The 22,318-nt window shown below is 39.4% G+C and overlaps 1 protein-coding gene and 1 long non-coding RNA gene across 2 annotated transcripts in view; one reads left to right on the forward strand and one right to left on the reverse strand.

Moving 5' to 3' along the window:
* NWD2 (NACHT and WD repeat domain containing 2) overlaps window positions 1-22,318 on the reverse strand; it is a 198,153-nt gene that overhangs the window by 21,237 nt on the left and 154,598 nt on the right. The gene's annotated exons all lie outside the window — the stretch shown is intronic.
* The window catches only part of LOC309662142, a 141,135-nt gene continuing 123,470 nt past the window's right edge, over window positions 4,654-22,318 (forward strand). Inside the window, exon 1 of the long non-coding RNA XR_014264532.1 lies at window positions 4,654-6,781. This is a non-coding gene — a long non-coding RNA (uncharacterized lncRNA). The remainder of the gene's footprint in view (window positions 6,782-22,318) is intronic.

Consider the following 22,318-nt stretch of genomic DNA (forward strand, 5'->3'; position numbering starts at 1 on the left):
GGCAGTCTGGCAATATGTACTAAAAGACTTCACATACGTGAGTTTTGGCAATTTTTCTTCTGGAAATCTGTCCTTAGAAAATAATTAAGGATGTACAAAACGACTTAGCATATTTATGCTGAACCTGTTTGAACAGAGAACGGTTAAACCTAAGTGTCCAGCAAGTGGGAACATTTAAATACATTTATATATATTTCGGTACCTCTATTCAAAGGATGTGTCAAATTACGTTTTAGAACTGTATTGATGTAGAAGGATGTTTATAATATACTGATAAGTGAAAAGGTAAGTTACAAAATAGTATGTATAAGAAGAATCCAATGTTGTACATATATCTTATATATATATGAGAGAGATCGTATATATTTGTAGACATAAACATAACACATACACATACAGATTTTATAAGAATACAAAGCAAGGTTACTCATGGCTATCTTTCGGTGGATGGTTTTGAATTTACTTTGGTTGTTTTATGAATTTATTGCTTTTTTATTAAAACTTTTTTGCAATACATATGTATTATTTCGTAGTGAGATAAACAACAAGTATTTAAAATTTTTAAACCCGACGATGCTGTCTATCCTCGTTTGTGGAGCAACATTTTCAAGGCTCCTCTAAGTGTTTGCTTAAGCCCATGGTTCTAAAAATGTGGTCCTCAGACCAGCAGCATCTGTGTTACCTGGGAATCTGTTAGGCTTGCAAGTTCTCAGGCCCATCCCCAGACCTTCTGAATCAGAAACTCTGGTGATAGGGCTGAGAAATCTGTGTCTTAGTAAGCCCTCCTGGTGCCTGAACCACTGACTTAAGCTAACAAAAATATTAGCTTATATAGCACCTGGTATTTCAATTAATCCTCAATGTCTTATCTAGTAGAAACAAGGAAGGAACATACAGAACTCTAACAAAGATCTATACTATCCAAGGCAAGTTGGTCTGCCTTATAGTATCCATGGGAAGATTTCTCTTTAACTTGTGGGCGTCTTCATCCTTTCCTCCTGTTGACTAGCACCTTTACCATAAACTTCCAGCCTTGTGTATCCGTTGGAAGGAGAATTGTGGTTTGGCTTCCTTGGGGGCATTTCTTACTACCTCTGCAACCCACAGTGTTCTTTTCATCTCACACAGTCAGGTGAGGGAATAAAAGTCCTGGGTAGACCTGTTTCCAAAATAAATTCGTGACCTAAACTCTACTACGAGATGGTAAGCCCCATGAGGGCAGAGGCCAGAGCTGTTTATTCCTAGCACATAGAAAATATTAAAAAACATATTTGTTGAAAAAATGAATGAACCAAGACAGAGAAAGAAATCCTTAGTGTTTGTACTATTCTTATTTGAAACTTCTTTTATTCAAACAAAGATAATATTTCAGATCTCAGCAGGTAGAGTAACAATTTGGGAAAGTACCAGTTTTGTCAGCAACCTTCACTTCAGCCCTAAACGCCAATTAAGAGCACCTTTATTTTATTTTTATTTTTTAAACATTTATTTATTTGTTTACTGGCCACGTTGGGTCTTCGTTGTTGCGCGGGCTTTCTCTCTAGTTGTGGCGAGCGGGGCCTACTCTTTGTTGCAGTGCACAGGCTTCTCATTGCGGTGGCTTCTCTTGTTGCGGAACACGGGCTCTAGGCACACGGGCTTCAGTAGTTGTGGTGCATGGGCTCAGTAGTTGTGGCTCGCGGGTTCTAGAGCACAGGCTCAGTAGTTGTGGCTCACGAGCTTAGTTGCTCCGCGGCATGTGGGATCTTCCTGGACCAGGGCTCAAAGCCATGCCCCCTGCATTGGCAGGCGGATTCTCAACCACTGCACCACCACGGCAGTCCTAGAGCACTTTTATTTTAATCTGCATTTGTTTTGGGCTATTCTTGACAACAGGTTGTATGCAACAAAAATAATATTATTTAGAGTTATTTTTCACTTAACAATTCCTTTTCTAAAATCTCTCATGTTAAACTTGGGTAAATGAGCAGACATGACCTCTTACTCTACCACAGATACAGAGGGAGATGATCTTTTTAAGGGTAGCCAGCTTGGTGACTATCCTATTCATCTTGGCTAATTCTGGATAAGGATAGTCAGCACCCTCAGTCAGAAATATCTCTCATGGGGACTTCCCTGGTGGCGCAGTGGTTAAGAATCTGCCTGCCAGTGCAGGGGACTCGGGTTCGATCCCTGGTCCAGGAAGACCCCACATGCCACGGAGCAACTAAGCCCATGTGCCACAACTACTGAGCCCGTGTGCCATAACTACTGAAGCCTGCGCACTCTAGGGCCTGTGCTCCACAACAAGAGAAGCCACCGTAACGAGAAGCCCGCGCACTGCAACAAAGAGTAGCCCCCGCTCACCGCAGCTAGAGAAAGCCCGCGTGCAGCAATGAAGACCCAACGCAACCAAAAAATAAAATTAAAAAATAAAATAAAAATTAAAAAGAAAAAAATCTGTCATGAAGAGTGAGGTTTTAGTACTGGGAAGAATTATCCAGCAAACCTACCTGGGCAGGGAAGGGACTAAGTAGACTTCTAAACAGTAGAAGTTGGACTTTTTGGAGGAATCCCCAAAGGCAAACGGTGGAGTTTGGCCACTGGGTGAAGGACTTGGTGAACAGGCAGAACATTAAATATGGGATTTAGTAATTGACAATTCTTCATCTAGCAGCCAATGAAGCCCAGGAATATGATGGACCCAGCAACCAAGATCCAGGGCAATACTAGCTGGATTTCAGGCATGAAGTGGGAAAGAGTGACTAGTGAAACAAGGTCATGCCCCAGGGAAGGACCATCATCTCTGTATTAGCAATTTACTGTTGGTTCTTCGTCTTTGCTCTGCTCTAAATAAGGCTGGTCTCAGAGTCCAAATTCATGGATCCAAATTTATGGATCAGTTTCTGAAATGTGCTTCATGATGACATGCACCTGGATCACCCAGGGTGTTTGTTAAAATATAAGCTACAAGATCCCTTCTCTGACCTAAGGACCACAGTGCTTGGGGAGCCCAGGAATCTGGGTTTTAAAATGCGGTTACAAATGAATCTAGAATTTGAGGTCCACTTGCTATGGGCAATGCATATGTGGTCTCATGAGTAATGGTTAGCAAGCACCAAAGGGACAGGACAGAGAACACAGCAGATCATTACAAAAAATCGAAGGCTATTTAAAAATAATTATTTGAGTTGAACAGCTGGCACCAAATACTAGAATTATTTGATCAGTATAGTAAGGCAAAATGTTCCTTAGAGTAGAGATTATTAAAGAAGAAAAAGTATCCTCATCCAATTCAAATAACAAATTTTATTGAGCACCTACTGTATAAAAAGTAATACAGAACTTCAGAAAAGTAATAATGTGAGATAGGCTTAAAGTTACTTATTGGATTGTTCTCCCCAAGTCTTCTCCTTCTCTCTGTTGATTCTTCCTTTGGGTGGAATGCTCATAAATCACGAAGCAGTTACTTTTCAGGAGTCCAAAATAGGATTCTGTCTCAATCTTACCTCGCTATTTGAGAAATAACAGAAAGAGTAACAGCAAAAGGGAAATTTGCTACCACATTTTTCAGGAAGACTTTTTGGGGTTCTATGTGGCTACAGTTATAAGGTAACACACAAGGCATGCCTGTATCTGCCAGGGTTGGCAACAGTCAATTTAGAGGAAGATACAGTCCAACTCAGTTGCGAAGTCCAGCTCCTATAGTCAGTGGCTCAGAGCAGGGGTAGAGATGCAGGACCAAGTCTAAAATGCTAGCAGTAAAAGTGGAGGTGGCAAGATGGCGGTCCAGTCTTGGTTTCCTAATCAGACTATTCCTTAGCCCTGTAGCCATGGGGAGTATACGAGCCTAGGGCAGCTACAGAAGCTATGCATAAGAAAGCATTCTTTTCTGTTCACTGTCGTAGAATATTCACTCCCATAACTGAAGAAGAATCAGATTTTCTACATCCTTCTAACCCCAGTGTTCAAGAAGATCATTTTTTTTTTTTTGCTTGGTTAAAACAGCTTTGCCAGTTTCTGGAGAAATTTGATGGAGAGTTCAGGGATTATATTTGGTTTTGCATTGAGGTCCATGTTTATTAGTTATACCATTGATCAGTCTGCTTGTGTGACCCTGTATGGAAGAAATGCATGTGGCTGAAATAATTTTCAACTTTTCATTGAATTGTTTAAACATGCTGTCAATACACGTATGAACATAAACATATGGGATTTCTCTTGTCTGTAGAAATTTATCATCGCCTCTCCCACCCACCTGAGTAAAAACATATTTAATTTGGCCCATCCTGAAACACTGAAGATATACAATAGTAGTTAGGCAAGAAGCAACAATCCAACTGAGTACTCAAATACAATCTTGGAGTTAAGCCCAAATGGTTGAAAAGTCTAAGAAAAATTTCTACTGTTTTTAACAGTACTGTCTGTGTATAAAATTCTGGCATACGAAATACTTCCAGATGCTTTGGAACTAGATAGAGGTGGTGGTTGCATAGCATTGTTAATGTACTAATGCCACTGAATTGTTCACTTTATAGTGGTTAATTTTATGCCATATGAATTTCACCTCAATTTTTTAAAACAAATACTTTCTGAACTATTGATCTCCTTATAACTGAGAACTTAAATGTAAAAGGACTCTACTCTTTGTATCATCCTTTCCTTCTTTATAGATACATCTGATACATCTGAGCCACTGATACAGATACATCTAAGCCACTGCTTTCAAAGGCTTAGAGAGAACATTCTGTTTCCCCTCAACTGATTTTTCTTTCCCATTGCGCAAACATTGATTCTTTCCCCTGCCCTCCACTGCCCCCACCCCCCAGCTCTTTATGTGCAATTAGTTCTGCCTGGGCTTGCAATTGAGAATCTTTGGGGTCTGAGTCTGATGCTAATGCAGTTTTTCTTGCAGCAAACAGAGCAGAGGGGTTGATGTATTCTCGATGGTGTTGGTGATCTCAGTATGTCTTTACTTATACTCTGTTGTGGGATACCAGGAAAGACAGGTGAGGGCAGTCTTTCTGGGGTTATGGAGGCTAGACTTCATCGGCAGGTGGGCAAGTGCTCCCTGGACTGCTGTTGATGCGCCATCACTCATGGGGAAGCTGGAAGGGAAAGGAGAGATTCTATCGCCCTCCCCGCCCCACCAATTGGTGCTATAACAAGCTGAAGCACATACTCTGTAAATGCCCTGTTCCCTCCCACCCAGTCACTAATACAAGGCAGGTGGAACTATTCCTTCCTTTCTTTAAGCTTCTCTTTTATTTGTTAAAATAAAATCCACATTCATATATACAATTTTCTCTTGTACATGATCTCATTTAACGTTCACGAGTCTGTGAAATAGGGAGAGTTGCAGAAGAGAACACCAAAGCTCATAGACCTCACCTGGCTTGCCCAGACCACTTTTCTAAGAAGACACGGAAATACTAGCACTTGAATATGGGGCTTTCAATAACCTCATTCTTTCTACTTCATCAAGTTATTGTGCTATGCTCCCTCCTGAGAGTGTGCCTGCAGACGGCTTACTTCCTTGAGATGGCTCTTCTAGCCAGTGCCCCTGGTCGGGCCACCATGCATGTCTGTGCAAGCTGTGTGCTGCACACTTCCGGAAGGCGCTGTTCACAAGGACTGTTCAGTGTTATGGCCCTGGGTGTTGGCATTCTTTTTATCTGACATTGGGTGGAGAGACAAAGATGGTTATGATTTATTCCCTGGAGCTCACAGCCAACCTTTACAGTCAGTGCTCTGTTGCAGAGTAGGACCTACTAAACCATTCCGAGAGTCAGCTGAACCTGCTTCACGTACTTAATGTTATTTTCTCAATGTTTTTCCAAAGTCGAGAAACATCTTCACAACTGATTTAAAAATTTTTTAAGTATAAAATATCAGCTTTCACATCTGTAAACGGAGATAATATTTTACCCTTGTGTACTTATCTGGTCACACATCTACTCTGGTTTCTTGTGAGGATCAAATAGTTACTCTAGGTGAAAACACTCGGTGAAATGTAAAGCACCTGGCAATATAAGCGGTGTAAGGCACCACTACTTTACTTAAACATAGTTTATAGAGAAACATACATACTCGGCACACTCAAGCATACATACATGTAACAGAAATAGATACTGAGAAGTACAGCTGGATAGATAGAGAAGGGAAACATCTCTTGACTGAAGAAAGAGAAACAGAAGATAGAAAGGAGGAAAGAATGGGTAAATGGTTGTTACAGGTGGTAGGAAGGTGAGACTATGTGGTGAGATAAGAACAAACTCCAGCACTTTCTAGGGTGGAGATAAAAAGGCTTAAACGAATTAACCTGGGTTCACTGAGTTAGCGGCCTAGGAGAGGAACAGAGGTGTGGAGTTAACCTTTACAGGGAACACAGGCAATGCTTCAGGGGGAGCTGACAACCCACACATAAAATAGAAATGTTAAAAAATGAAGCAATTTGTATTATTCTTGGTGTGTTAAGAACCAGGTTTGAGTTGTTTAAATTCAACTCTTCTGAAAAAGATCAGCATTACTATGGACAAGTGTCCCCCCCAATTCATATGTTGAAGACCTAACCCCCCATGTGAATGAGATAGGGCCTTTAAGGAGGTGATTAAGGTTAAGTGAAGTCATAAGGGTGGAGCCTTAATCCAGTAGAACTGGTGCCCTTATAAGAGGAGGAAGGGAGACCAGAGCCCCTTTCGCCAAACAAGACCACGGAGAGAAGGCTAGCGTTCTCACCGCAACCAGACCATGCTGGCACGTTGATCTCGGACTTCCAAACTCCAGAACTGTGAGAAAATAAGTTTATGTTGTTTAAGCCACCCATTCTATGGTATTTTGTTATGGCAGCCTGAGCTGACTCGTACAAGCATAAAGATGAACAAAATGAAGCAGTGTTTGTTAACATAAGATCTGGCATCTTTGGCAATTCATCCTAAAGGTACTGAGGGGGTAAAGTCATAGATTAAGTGACTTACCAGTTTCATTTACTGTACAACAGAATAAGTTAATGCTTCTATCTAGTTTCTTTGAGAGTCTCAGCTCATATAAATTTTTACCTTTTTTCTTAAAACTGATATTCATGGTTTAACTGTGGTTGTTAAATTTGCATGCTAAAACCCACTGCTGAATTTAACTGATATCAATACTATTTACTTATATCAATAGTAATTCTGCTACCTTTCACTTACTGCAATGTGCTTTTCTCTGTAACAAAGTTTCATTACCTGGAAAATACTGAACACAACTATTATTCTGTGAAAGAATTTCAATCTAAAATGGAACCAGAGGATATAAAATGGAAAATCTCACACATGTGCCCTTAGGAAAACAAATCTTAAGGACTGAGAAACTGTTTTCTTGTAAAAGCCTGATTTACAGAAAACTGATAATATTGGAATTTTCTTAAATGATAGGGAGTTGGTGAGGGATTGCCTCATATCATCAACCCTGGGAAATTAGGCTTATGGTTTCCAGAGGCATGAACAAGAAATGACCCACGTGGGGTTGGTCTCGCAAAATAAGCTGAATTGAGCTTTGTTTGTATGACTGGGCTGGTTTTTGTGTGCTTAGGGAATTTTCAAAGCTGTTCTCCGTTTGTTTTTGACTTTAACAGACTCTCACTGAACTCTGCCCTCTTTACATTCCCTGCCCATAAAGACAGCCTCCCTCAAACCCTCAGCGGACTCACCTGTAGTTTGCTACAGTTTGTGTGTCTCGAATTGCAGTTCTGCTATTCCTGAATAAACTCACCTTTTTACAATTTTGAGCTTGCCTCATTTTACCCTTTTATTTAGGTCGACAATTCTCTAGAAACACTGGAGCAAAGGAAGTGACCAAAAGGGTGAAAAGGGTTGGGTAACAGAACTGCAGGGAATGGAACCATTCTGGGATTTGCAGTTCATTTAATCGGTTCCAAAGTATCAATACAAGTTACAACCCTAGCCTCAAACAGTTGCCTTATGAAACTGAGAACGGAGAAATATGCAAGGATTCCTTTTAAAGAGCGTCTGCCTCGCAGGGTGACTGACCATTTCGGTTTGCTCGGGACTGTCCCAGTTTGAGCACTGAAAGTCCCAGGAGCCCCCTCATTCCCAGGCAAGGCAGGACAGTCGGTGTTGCTAACAAGGCAGTCATGGTCCCTGCTCCTTTTGAGCTTTCATTCTGGAAGAGTGCTCAGAGATCTGTATGGATTAGATAGGAAGGAATAAGAGTGGGAAGAGCACAGGGCTGAGGACCACCAACCTTTGTGTGGGCACAGAAGCAGGAGGAGGGAGCGTGGAATGGTGTCATAGAAGACCAGAAAGGACAGAATGGTAATATTCCAAACATTTGTACAGAGCTCTCTAAAGCAATGGAAAATGGACAAAGCACATGGACAGATGATTCATAGAAGCAGAAGAACTAATGCCAGTAAGCATGAAAGATAATAATAATGCTCAACTCTATTAATACTCATAGAACTGCAAATGTAAACACATGTGATCAGATCTTTTTTGCTTATCAAACTGATAGAGAAAAATAATAATACTTAGTGGTGTCTAGGCAATAATGAAATGGGCACTCAGACACAGGGTGCCAGTAAAAATGGGTAGAACCTTGCTGAGTATGTAATTTGGCAGTAGGTATAAAATTCCACTTTTAGAAATCCATCCTACTTATATAAAGACGTGTACAAAGAAGTTCAGCAATTTTTAGCTTATATCTTGGCCTTATTCCATAAGTGACTTTTAATTTATCAGTGTTAATATGAACAAAACTGAGAGTAAAATTGCCCACCATAATTACGAATTCACATAATGGGACAGAATTCTGCTCAATTTCTATTTTTCTACTTCTGAGAAATTAAAAAATAGAGAAACATACAAAGTATAAAATAACTGTCCCCACAGCTCATCTTGAAAACTCAACATATGGTCATATTTTCAAGTGATTTTTAAAAAATTAATAGATTATTTTTTAGAACAGTTTTAGACCTATAGACAAATCGAGCAGAGTACTGGAAGTTCCCATATACCACCACACTCCCTCAGTTTTCCCTTATTTTAACATCTTCCATCAGTATGGTACATTTGTTACAATTATTGGACTAATATTGGTACATTTTATGAGCTAAAACACATAGTTTATTCAGATTTCCTTAGTTTTTACTTAATGCACTGTTCTTCCTGTTCCAGGATGCCGTATTACATTTAGTTGTCATTTCTCCTTAGGCTCCTCTTGGGTGTGTAACATTTTCTAAGGTTTTCTTTGTTTTTGATGACCCTGATCATTTTGAGGAGTATTAGTCACGTATTTTGTAGGATGTGCCCTATTGGAATTCGTTTGATATTTTTTCTCATTATTAGACTGGAGTTAGGGGTTTGGGGGAGGAAGATCACAGAAGTGCTGTTTTCCTCATATTAATGGTATTTACTCTTAACGTAATTTGAATGTTGATATTGACCTTCATCACCTGGCGGAAGTAGTATTTGTTGGGTTTCTCTACCGTAAGGTTACCTCCCAAACCCCATTTTCACACTGTACTCTTTAGAAGGAAGTCACCATGTGTAGCCCACTCTTAAGGGGTGGGAGTTATGCGCCCCTCCTTTAGGGTGGAGTATCTACAAAATTTACCTAATCTACCTAATTTGGTATTGTGCACAGAATTTATTAATTTATCCAATTACTTTTTGATATCAATAGGGAGTCGTGGCTATTTTAGACTTTGGGTTATATTCCAATGCTACTTTATTTTGTTGCTCAAATTTTTCCAGCTTTGGCCTTTTGGAAGCTCTTTCACTTCGCTCCTGGGTCCCTTTAACATGCCCCCACCATTGTGGCAATTTTTATTTTTTAAGAACTAGTACCTTTCTGGCATAAGATGCTCCAGGCTTAGCTTGTGTATATTCTACTCCCCTCTCAGAATCACCCATTTCTCCAAGGAGCCCCTGTTCCTTTTATTGGAGAATGGAATTAGAAACCAAGATCTGGGTGCTCAATGTGCTTGCTGCTACCGCAGTTCATTTCTTTTACGCCCTCTCAGAATTATATGTGTGTGCGCTAACCTGTGTATATACACATATCAATAAATATTCCCATAGGTAACCATCTGTGCTCCATATCAAGTTGTTCATCATACACTTAAATCTATTTTAAAATGAAATGAGTTCTCCATAAACTTCATAACTAACATCTCCAACTCTAACCTCTCACCACGTGGATTATTCTAGCCACCTCCCCTTGCTGATCTGTACATTTCGAATCCAGCTGTGAGAAACCTGGATCCCACCATCTGCCATTCATTTACTTAGTTGTTCAATTCCAGTATACCTGATAGCAGTACCAGAATTTTGAGCCTCCATCCCTGTAGGAAATGGTCTTATTGACAAGTGTACAGTACTTGAGCATAGTTCCTTTTACCTTTAGTCTTACCGACTCCATTTATTTCCAATAGACATTTTCTAAATAAAAGAAATAAAACATAGCAGATAAAGTTGAATTCCCCTTTGACCTGCAAATCCAGGCTGATTCTCCTCTTCCTTCCCAAGATGCACAAATTATAAGTTTGCACATATTATATACTCTTTCGGTCTATTTTTATATTTTATACATACAAATATATATTTATGGGCATTCTATTTTAACATTTACATAAATTATATAGGGGGCATATTCTACCCTTCTTTCATTCTTATTTTTTTTTGTGATTAGGCTATGTTGATAAATTTAGATCTAGTCCATTCTTTGTATAACCAAAATATTCCATCGTAAGAATATTCCACATTTTCTTCACCACTTTTTTTACTGACGAGTATTTAGATTCTTCCAATTTCTTTTTTGCTTTTATAGATAATACCATAGTAAATATCCCATCAAGTTAGCAAATATTGAGGGCATTATGTCAGTAGAAATGGCATTAATTTATGTTAACATATACAAAGTCCCATGCTCAGACTTGATATGTAGCTCCATACTGAAAAATACAAATTCCAGTCATGCTTTAGTGCCTATGAAGCCTGGTTCTTACAGCCACTGTGCAGCTGGCCGGGTCCTTATCCTGGCCTGGGTGCATCGTCCAATGCCTGGCCCGGAGCAGGCTCTCACTGCTCCTCCTGCTGCCTCGCAGGGGTCAGCCCTGGTCAGTGTGTCTAAGGGTTCCTTCAGAACTGCCTGTGTGCGTGTGCAGACCCTCCTGAGGCCTTTCAGTGCTGCTTTGAAAGCCTTACAAAAGAAGCTGAATCGCCCATGCATATACTGCTGGTCCACAGTTCCAAGAAAAGTCTCTTTTTTTGAACTGGGGACAGAGCAGACAGGCCTAGGAGGAAGCCTGACCTGTGCACCATGGGCCTGAGAACTGGACAGAAGAAAGCTGGCTCATTAAGTGTTAGCTGTCTTAGTGCCAAGAGCAGTGTTATTAATGGGTACCCATTACTAAGGCCTGGGCTTATGAAGACCTGCTGCAACTTGCAAGTATCCCCTTCAGTATATGCCTAATCTGTAACTGGAATTCCACAACTGAGTCCTTCTAAAAACTGTAATTTGAAAAGACACATGCAGCCCAAAGTTCATAGCAACACTATTTACAATAGCCAAGACAAGGAAACAACCTAAGTGCCCATCAACAGATGATTGGCTTAAGAAGCTGTAGTGTATGTGTGTGTGTGTGTGTGTGTGTGTGTATATATATATATATATATATACACACTACAGTGGAATATTACTTAGCCATAAAAGAGAATGAAATACTTGGTGAAATAAGTCAGAAAGACAAATACTATATGATATCACTTGTATGTGTAATTTAAAAAATTATACAAATAAATCTATACACAAAGCAGAAACAGACTCACAGATATAGAAAAGAAACTTATTGTTACCACGGGGGAGAGGGACAAATTAAGAGTACAGAATTAATAGATACAAAATATTATACATAGAATAAGCAACAAAGATTTACTGTATAGCACAGGGGATTATATCCGATATCTTGTATTAACCTAAAATGGGATATAATCTGCAAAAAAACCCTGAATTACTATGCTATACACCTGAAACTAATGCAATATTGTAAATCACCTATACTTCAATTTAAAAATCCTCATATCTTGTATAATCTCTTTCCTTGTTCTGAGTCCCTCCCCTTCCCACTTCCCAATCTCAGCACACAGGCTCTGCTCAGACCCACCCCTCCCTTCCATGTTGGCTCATTTCCTTGGGACCAAACTCATATGTCTTGGTTTTCCTTTCCTGGAGATAAGACATTTTTGTAGGCTTTCATGTAACCATCTCTTGAAGGGGCCCTCCACCAGTCCTCTCATCTCTGCTAACTTGTCTGAATTCTGGGATAAGGGCAGTTTATTTAAGATCATTCTAGGATGCATCTTCTAGTAATTTCAGTGATTGTGCCTATTATAAAGTAACAACTCATTTATCCAGCACCACTAGTTTTTTCATAAGGGAAAAATATGAACTTATAAATTGAAATTATAAGCCATTAACTCATTTGATCCTTATGACAATGTTGTGCATTACTGCTTCCACCTTAAAGCTGAGAAATCTAAGGAGCAGAGAGGTCAAGTAACTTGCTTAAGATCTCACAGCTGGTTAAAGATGGAGCCCAACTCAGCCCAGGTGTCTCTAACTCCACAGTCCATGATCTTTCTACCATATCATACTTTCTTCAAAAGACTTCCAAATAGACAGTTTATCCATTTAGACATCTTAAAACCTCTTTAAACAAATTTCAATAGAAAAAAATGTCTAAGCTGTCTTTCATACTTTCATTTCACCTAGATATGTGTTAAGCTTCACCCATTGTCTTCTGTTTAACTTTTATTGATGAGCTGGCCCTGAAAGTGGTTAAGAGCACAGGCCCTCTGCTGTGTGATCTTAGGCAAGTTACCTAACCTCTCTGTGCTCCAGCTTCTTTATCTGTCAATTGCAGATTACAACAGTGCCAATTTCTGTGGGTTGTCATGTGGATTAACAGCATTAAAATAAGTAAGGGAATTAGAATGGTAACTGATAAATTCTCACACGTTTATTATTGATGAATTAGTCAATGATCTATCACTGTTGAAGTGTTGATCCAACTCATTTATACATTTCTCTTTTGTCCTATAAATGTCAGGCTGTGAGCTGTGACTTTTCCTGCTGTCTCTATAACTATTTTTGGCAGTCTTCCTTTACTATACCTAATGTGGAATCAGAAACTAGACCAACCATTTCTTATAGAACTGTATGTTAAATCTGAATGTCATCTGAAGAATATTTTTCATGGCTTTAGTATAGTTTCATTACAGCTACTTCTGGAGCATAAAAGGTAATTTATCTTTGTTTCTTAGTGTTAGATTTTTATTTTTGAGGGCACTGGAAGGCTGATCTCCAGATGAGGAAAATGTAATTCTCTATAATGTGGAGAAGTCTAGTGTAGGCAATGGTCATTAAAAAAAAAAAAACAAAACAAGTCATGAAAATTTCCAAACAATACCCAAAGTAGAGAGTCTAATATAACAAGTCCCCAGATACCTATTAAGTTCAAACAATTATCAATATTTTGATAATCTTTTTTCATCCATCCTTAGGAATCCTATTATTTTATCAAAAAACAAAACAAAAATTTCAGCATGTATCTTCAAAAACTTCAAAAAAGTTTTTAATGTAATCATCATGCTATTATTATGCTCAAAAGAATTAAGTGTAATTTATTAACTTAATCCCACCTTCAGTCCATATTTAGATTTCACCAGTTGTTTCAAAATTATTTTTGTAGTTACAGCTTTTTTAAAATCAAGGTCCAGATAAAGTCCATATATTGCATTGGCTTTGTAGGCCTTTTAAATTTATTTTATTCTGTAACATCCCCAGTCTCTCATGTCACTGGTTAATAGTGGGTTATTTGTCCTGTAGGCCAGTAGTTTTCAAAGTGTGTACCAGCAGCTTTAGCAACTCCTGGGAACGTGTGAGAAATGCAGATTTCTTCTCAGGCCCCATCCAGGCCGACTGAAACAGACTTTGGGAATGCAGCCCAGCAATTCGTGTTTTAATAAGCCCTCCGGAATCTCACCTGGGTACCACTGTTGTTGACTAGCCCACATCATAGATTTGGCTGATTGCTGCCTCCTGTTGCCATTCATCTTCTCTCATTACCTCTATAGTTCCTGTAAATTGGCGATCAGATTTAGAGCCTTGATCACATTCAGGTTCACCACTTTTTTTTTTTTAAGGCAAGAATACTTCACAGATGATGCTATGCTCTCCTACTGCATCAGCCATGAGGTACATAAGCTCTGACCCAGTGTTAGTGATGCTGAGACTGCCAGTGATTGGGTGGCATCCACCTGATGCCTGCTCTGCTGAATGGTCTCACCGACCACTGACTGTTGTTCAGACTTATTTTCTTTGGGATCATGAGATGAAGATTTCTAATATCATCCATTCTGTACTTATTAATCCTTTGCAGCCTTTTATTGTTCTTGTTGCTTATTTGGGAGCATGACAACTTCCATGGCATATTTACAGTTTAAAAGCATTATGAACGTGATTCTTTGTTGACAAATTAAAAACAACTCTATAGAATTTTTTCATAACGCTTACGATAAGCACAGACCCTTGATTTGCATGATTTGCATTTGCTTAGAAAGCACTCATTTAATTAGTGAAGAAATCACAATTTAACCGTTTTGAATCTGGGTTCTGATTTTGAATCAGTTACTGTCTACCTGGATGCCTGTGTTAAGCCAAATAGGCTGCTCAACCAAGATTTGTTCCTTAGATCTCTGTTTAAATGCCTTGGCCCCTTTTACTCTATGATGACAATAGTATCATATATTCCTATCTGCCTAAAGGATTCCTATCCTAAAGCCAAGGATTTTAAAATATTCTGAGATAATATATGTAGAGTATTTTGGGTGAAATTATGAAGATGTGTCTCTTAGACCTGACTCTTCTATCTATGAGATAGAGCAAAGTTTCTCAAACTTTGACAGTGACCTACAGTAAAAACACATTTTATACTGCGATCCTGTTCTCTCTCTCTCACACACACATACACACACACTTCTTAGAAATGGAAAATCTCGGTCTCTACCCCAGACCTATAGAATCAGACATTCTGGGAGTGGGTCCGTAAGGTGTTTCACCAATAATTGTTAATTGTATTATCTGCAGTCCACCTTGATGCTTTCCATTTTGTTCTCTACAGTTCTACTCCAATAAAAATTGCTGATGGTAACCCACTGGGTTAGAATGATTTCCTGATGCACTATTAGACTGCAACCCACATTTTCAAAAAAACCGTCTCCTCCTATGTGGTTCTAAACTCACTCTCCACAAGATTGCTTCATTCTTTTTCATATTCTTTTCCATTATGGTTTATTACAGGATATTGAATATAGTTCCTTGTACTATGCAATAGGACCTTGTTTATCCATTCTATATATAATAGTTTGCATCTGCTAATCCCAAACTCCCCATCCAACTCTCCCCCACCCCCCTCCCCCTTGACAACCACAAGTCTGTTCCCTATGTCTGTGAGTCTGTTTCGTAGATAAGTTCGTTTGTGTCCTCTTTTAGATTCCACATATAAGTGATACCATACAGTATTTGTCTTTCTCTGGTCTGACTTAACTTCGCTTAGTATTTCAAATAATCTCTAGGTCCATCCATGTTGCTAGAAATGGCATTATTTCATTCTTTTTATGGCTGAATAGTATTCCATTGTATATATATACCACATCTTCTTTATTCATTCATCTGTTGATGGACATTTAGGTTGTTTCCATGTCTTGGCTATTGTAAATAGTGCTGCTATGAACATAGGGGGGGCATGTATTTTTTCAAATTATAGTTTTGTCTGGATACATACCCAGGAGTGGGATTGCTGGATCATATGGCAACTCTAGTTTTAGTTTTTTGAAGAACCTCCCTACTGTTCTCCATAGTGGCTGCACCAATTTACATTCCCACCAGCACTGCAAGAGGGTTCCCTTTTCTCCACACCCTCTCCAGCATTTGTTATTTGTAGACTTTTTAATGATGGCCATTCTGACTGATGTGAGTTGATACCTCATTGTAGTTTTGATTGGCATTTCTCTAATAATTAGCGATGTTGAGCATCTTTTCATGTGCCTATTGGCCATCTGTATGTCTTCTTTGGAGAAATGTCTATTTAAGTCTTCTGCCCATTTTTGGATTGGGTTGTTTGTTTTTTATTGAGTTGTATGAGTGATTGCTTCATTCTTATCATTTGGTTGCCTGAATACAAGTGCCCCTGTTCTCACCACATACAACCAACTGTAATGCAAGGTGGTGCTGTTAAAAAAGTACGAAACACGTTCATAGAGGTGGGTGCCATTGATTTGAACTAGAGGCACAAGGGAAGTCTTCACACCGAGGATAAGAATTCATTTATTCATTCAGCACTTAAGTGAAGAGGAAGGCACAATAAATGAAGAGCAAGATTCTTGCCCTTCCTGAGGTTACAGGCTGGATGGGAAGGAAAACAGGACATGCGACAGGCAAGTAGACATGAAGGGACAAAGAGCCTGGTAGTGTCAGTTGGGGCTCATGGATCTCAGAAGATGGAACTAATCAGAAGGTTGACTGTGGATGGGGATGGAAGCAAAACTTGAACTGGCCCTCGATGGTTAAAAAGGATTTAAATGGACAGATTGGGGCGAGGGTGGGAAAGGACCTTCCAGATGGAGTTAGCAGCCTCCTTCTATTGATATAATGCTTGCAGTTATAAATGAGGAAGGTGCTTTTAAGAGGTAACTAGAAGCCTGGCAATAACAACAAAACTTTTATTTTTATCAATAATGATAGCACTTGCTATGAAGTTATGAGTTAGGTACTATTGTTCCCAAGGTTGAGAATGCAAGTTTATGGCGGAACGAGGATCTGAGCTCAGGTCAACAGAACTTCAAGGTCATAGTCCTATCCATTAAGCTCTGGAGCATGACCGGGACAGAGCTCCCATTAAGAGCCCGCAGGCAATGGTATATAATGGCATTGAAGGATGGGTGGCTCAAACGTGGACTGACTGGGGAACACGGACCTAATTCTTTGGTCTCTGATTACTATGACTCCATCTGCCACTAGATGTCAAATGTTACTGAAAAGGAATCACTAAAGTTTGTGAATGAAAAATTATTAGGGGGTATTAACAGTGACATTCTCTGTTTAATTGAAATCAGTTGACTTAAATATTAGTTTCAGGTGTACAACATAGTGATTCAATATTTTTGTACCTTACGCAAATCCAAAGTTATTACAATAATATTTGACTATATTCCTCTTAATCCCCTTCGCCTATTTTGCCCATCCCCTCACCTGCTTCACCTCTGGCAACCGCTAGGTCTAACAGTGACATTCTTACTAACTTTCCTTTTGATATACATTTCTGAAAGGGACTAAAAGGGGCAGAGTTCCACAAGTTGCTCATGACCCAAAGCCTATCCCTGTTGTGTCACAGGCCATAAAAAACCTGGGTCTGCCCATAGGAGTGTTTTACAAATGTGAACCCCATCTTGTGTGTGTATTGGAAAAACAGGTGAGAGTAGCTGCTATAGGATATCAAAGATGATCTATGGATTGTAGCTTTGCCTTAGAGAGATTTTGAACTTTGAATTGGGCTTAAAGTTCCCTCAACTTTGGAGAAGTCATCGCCACTGGGGAGAATGGTGAAATAACTCCTAGGAGTTATTTCCCCTTGAAATAGTCCCACTAAAATCCTGACTTACAGTTGGGTTGCTTTCTTGATGTTCCTAGATTTTGCATGCATGACTGATTCTGTCATTCTAATTTCAGACATCAGCTCAGATGTCACCTCCTCAGCTAGACCTTCCAGCTAAATTAGCCATTGAAGTACCTACTACAACACCTTGTCATATTGTTTCTAATTGTACCTTATCACCAGCTAAAATGACCTTTTAAAAATTCCTTTATTTTCTTGTTAATTATCTGTTTTCTCCTCTACTATAAGCTCCAAGAAAGCAGGGTCTTTATCTGTCTTGTTTATCACCGTATTCTCATGCCTAGAATAGTGCCTGGCACATAATAAAGGTTCAGTAGATATTGTTGGATGAATAGATGGCAGCTGGTAGGAGTGGTGGGCTGTGGGTTTAGCAGTCTCCCAGTGCTTTTTCATCCAGTAAACTTTGTTCTTTGTGATTGCATGGAAAGACTAGGAAGAAGTGAACAGCCTAATCTCTCTCAGGGGGTTAATTACTTGGGTTAAGACCTTTCAGCCGTCAAGAAATCCTCATAACATTCAACATATAGTTACCTATGCTAGGGAAAATTGTTCATCAAACTGAACTAGTAGATGTTATGTAACAAAAGGTGGTAAAAGATAATGGTGATGGCTAAAAGTGATAAGATCTTAGACATGATAGACACCTTAGGGAGAATATAGTACCAACTTTTCATTTTACAGATGAGGAAATTGTCTTCCCCAAAGATTAAATGACATGCCTGAACCCATGCAACTAGGTTAGTGGAGAAGGCCAGGGCTAGGAGTCTGAATTTTTTTTTTTTTAAATAAACTTATTTATTTTATTTTTGGCTCTGTTGGGTCTTCGTTGCTGCGAGCAGGCTTTCTCTAGTTGCGGTGCGCGGGCTTCTCATTGCGGTGGCTTCTCGTGTTGCGGAGCACTGGCTCTAGGCGCGCAGGCTTCAGTAGTTGTGGCTCACAGGCTCTAGAGTGCAGGCTCAGCAGTTGTAGTGCACCGGCTCAGTTGCTCTGCAGCATGTGGGATCTTCCCGGACCAGGGCTCGAACCCATGTCCCCTGCATTGGCAGGAGGATTCTTAACCACTGCACCACCAGGGAAGCCCAGGACTTTGCATTTCTAATCCCAGCCTTATCTTTCTACTTTACACAAGGGCTTCCATTATGCTTTCTTCAAATGAGAATTTAATTGGTCAGTAGACCCATATTCTAGACATGGGTGAAGGACCTTGCATTTAAGTAATATTGCAGAAGAAGGAAATGTCTGATAAAAACGAGTTAACATTCTTTGCTTCCCTGTAATACCTCTGTGATTATCCACTTGGTTAACAGCACACAATCTACAATAACTCAGTGCCTAAACATCTAATTTTGGTAAATTATCGTATTTGTCACTGAGAAAGATAAGCAAATGAAAAGGACATTGTCTCTGATCTCAGGCACAAACAACTGGCCACAGTGGAAGGCAGTGTTGTAATAAAAGTGTAAAATGGGTACACAGAGGTGGGTGCCATTGATTGGAACTGGAAGCACACTGAGGACAAGCATTTCAACCAGCAGAGAAGAGACATTGCAGATGGGGAAGTGGCAAGAGGTCTGAAGCTGGGCAGTGACGCTCACAGAACAGTAGGCAGCCTTTTGAGCTGCAAAGAGAAGTGTAAAGAAGACGGCCATTCTGAAAAGGAAGGCAGAGGGTCTTGAGGTGGATTGTGGAGGACCTTGAGATTCCTATTAATATTTTTTCAAATTCTTTTTGGATATTGCTGAGTTTTTGAGTAGGGGACCAACATAATCACGTATGTCTTTTAACAAGGTGGTTCCGTTACTTTGTAAACAGGTGTAAAATGCCAAGAAGAAAAAGGCTGCAATTGGAGGGACTAGTTAAGAGTCCAGGCAAGAGAAAATGAGGGTCTGAAGCTGCTTGGCATCCAAACAGATGGGAGAGACTCTGTGAGTTAGAACCATGTAGAAATACCACTAGACTGGGAGGCATTGAAGATATGAGAGAGAACTGGCAGAGAAGATCCTGAGGCAGCTGAGGCCGAGGTGGTATCTTTGGATAGCAGCCTTTCTTGTTGAGATACTCTACAGACTGGGTCAAATGGAGGTGAGATTGGAGGAGGAGATGAACAGGGGAGGTCAGGGGGTTTATGGTGGATGTCTTCTGTCCCTCAGTAAAGAGAGAAAGGAGATCTCTTGCCAAGGAAGAGAGAGAGCAGATAGGTTTTGTGATTGGCTAAGTGAAAAAGAGCTATGACACAAAATATACATCATGGGCTTTTCCAGAAGAAGTGGTCCCTAATTTAACGAGTGATTTATTGATACTTATCTATATATATTTAAAAAATGAGTGTTATTCTCACTTGCTCTGCTTGGCAAATATCAGTGCCTTGAACAAAGTGACTATACAACATCAATGAATGATAGCACAGGTCACTGAATCTTTAATGTTCCTTCTTGCCAACTTAATCCTCTTTAAGTCCATTTCTAAGCATAACTGTAGGAACCATAATAAAAAATATATATATAATCATTGTTCTTCAGGAGAAGGTTATCTGGCTTTTCCAAGTCTCATTTCAAGAAATGCAAGTTCATTGAGATTAAAACATACGCACTTTGCATTTTGTTTATAATGCACTAATAGTCACAATAAAACAAAACTCTCCATCATGGCTTCCATAAAATGCCCATTTGTTATTCACTTGTCAAGAACAGTACACAAGGCAATTAGTCACAAAGTTGAAATGAAGTCTCTGAGAACTTTTACTCGGCTGTCTAAAACTTGGCAAAACTCAGGACTATTTTTATTTCGAAAATGGCCCTTCTAAGCGCCATGATGATGCCTAGGAACTCTGTCCCATGAGAAGGGAAATTCATGCCATCACTCCAATTTTCTGACTAAGGCTGGGCAGCTCCTCTTTACTGCAGTTTGGTTAACAGCCAGAAGCAAATGGAAAAATACGTGCCGAACAGCAAGCCTGACTCCCCAAAACACAATTCAGGAAGGTAATTTCTGTTTATTTTCCCACTGGAAGGATTGCCGGGGGAAACTGAGCTGTTAGCTCTGTGCTTCTTCATTACTTAAGATCTATAAGACAGATCAGAACATTTGGAGACTAACACCAGGAATATTAGAGTAGATGGAAAACCAAACTAATGAGAAGGGATTTTAAAAGAAGCAATTTACGTACGTGTATCTGTTTAGAGTCAGTTGATTTCCAAGGTTGTTGAAGCTCCCAAGTTTTAAGATGGGAATACAGTCTACAATCTGGCTTAGCTCCAGTTACCAGCTACTTACTGATTTAGAAAACATGGGAGACAGCAAAAAAAGCTTGAGAAAGGAAAGCCTGGTGCAGTGGTGCTGAATTTAAGCATGCATCAGAATCACCTGGGGGCTTGTTCAAACACAGTAATGCTGAGCCCCACCCAGAATTTCTGATTCTGTAGGTCTGGGGTGGGACCAGAGAATCTGTTTCCAAGCCGCTCCCAGGTAATACAGTTGCTGCTGGTATGGGACTGTACTTGAAGAAGGAGAAGTAAAGTTACAATCCTGAGTAAAAGCGTGGAGACTGCACTTTAGTGAAAGGATAAAGGAATTGACTTTATTCTGGAGAAAGAGGATGAAGACGCAAATTACCTTACCCACATGAAGGACTGGATCAGAAATTCACTTCAAATCAACGATTGGCAGAATTTGGAGAAAGTGGTCTTAAGTGGCAAGGAGATCTATTGTAAGGTTAGGTATAAGGGAAATACTTAGCCACCAAAGTTAAATGATGGATTCTTCAAATGAGTGATCTAAAAGGGAAATCTTTCATCATTTTAGTTCAGAAGAACTAACTTTAAGACTTATAGTTCATAAAATAAGTAAAATTGAAATAAGCAAAAAATAGAAATTGATTTAAAAGCACTTATGTTAACCAAGACTTCTGGAAGTAAAAAAAAAAAAAAAAAAAAGAATCTGGCATAAGGAGTTCACGTTGGCTGAATTCAGGTCTCTTCCTGCTGTATTCCTGGAGCCAGATGACAGCCAGAGAGGCTTAAATAAGTGAGTCCTGGGGCCTGAGCCACTCATTTAATGAAAATATGATTGGCCCTGCCTGTGAGAAAAACTTTATCTGAATTTTTCTTGAGGGGGTCAGGTGGGAAAATTACCAAGACATAAACTTCTCATTGACCTTCATACGTGGACATCTGCTTTGTCTTGAAAATGCAGTTGAAGACACAAGCTGTCATTAACAACAACAAAATAAAAACAGGATAGGTTCCTCTCACAATTCAGTATTATAAAGTTTGTACCTTTCTCCATGAACTGCCTTGATTCCTTTTTATCACATGATGAAAGATGTGAAATTTACTATGTTCCTCTTTTGGTCACGGCTGCCAGGAACCCCAGAGCTAAGCTTTCTGTTCAAGTTTGGTAGCTTCCTTTGAAATGATTTTCTGATACAGTTGTCTCTCCCTAGCCCCTTATTTCTTAGCCAGTAATTTTTTTTGGTGTCATTTAAAATATTCTTTCATGTAATATAAATTCCTATCAAAAGCTTTTTTGGTGTAGACATTGTTACATATAATGAATTTTAAAAACTATATACAGAATCCTATTTAGCCACAAATAAATATATAA

The sequence above is a fragment of the Balaenoptera physalus genome (genome assembly GCF_965194825.1).
Source record: "Balaenoptera physalus genome assembly, chromosome: 5".
NCBI classification, from domain to species: domain Eukaryota; kingdom Metazoa; phylum Chordata; class Mammalia; order Artiodactyla; family Balaenopteridae; genus Balaenoptera; species Balaenoptera physalus.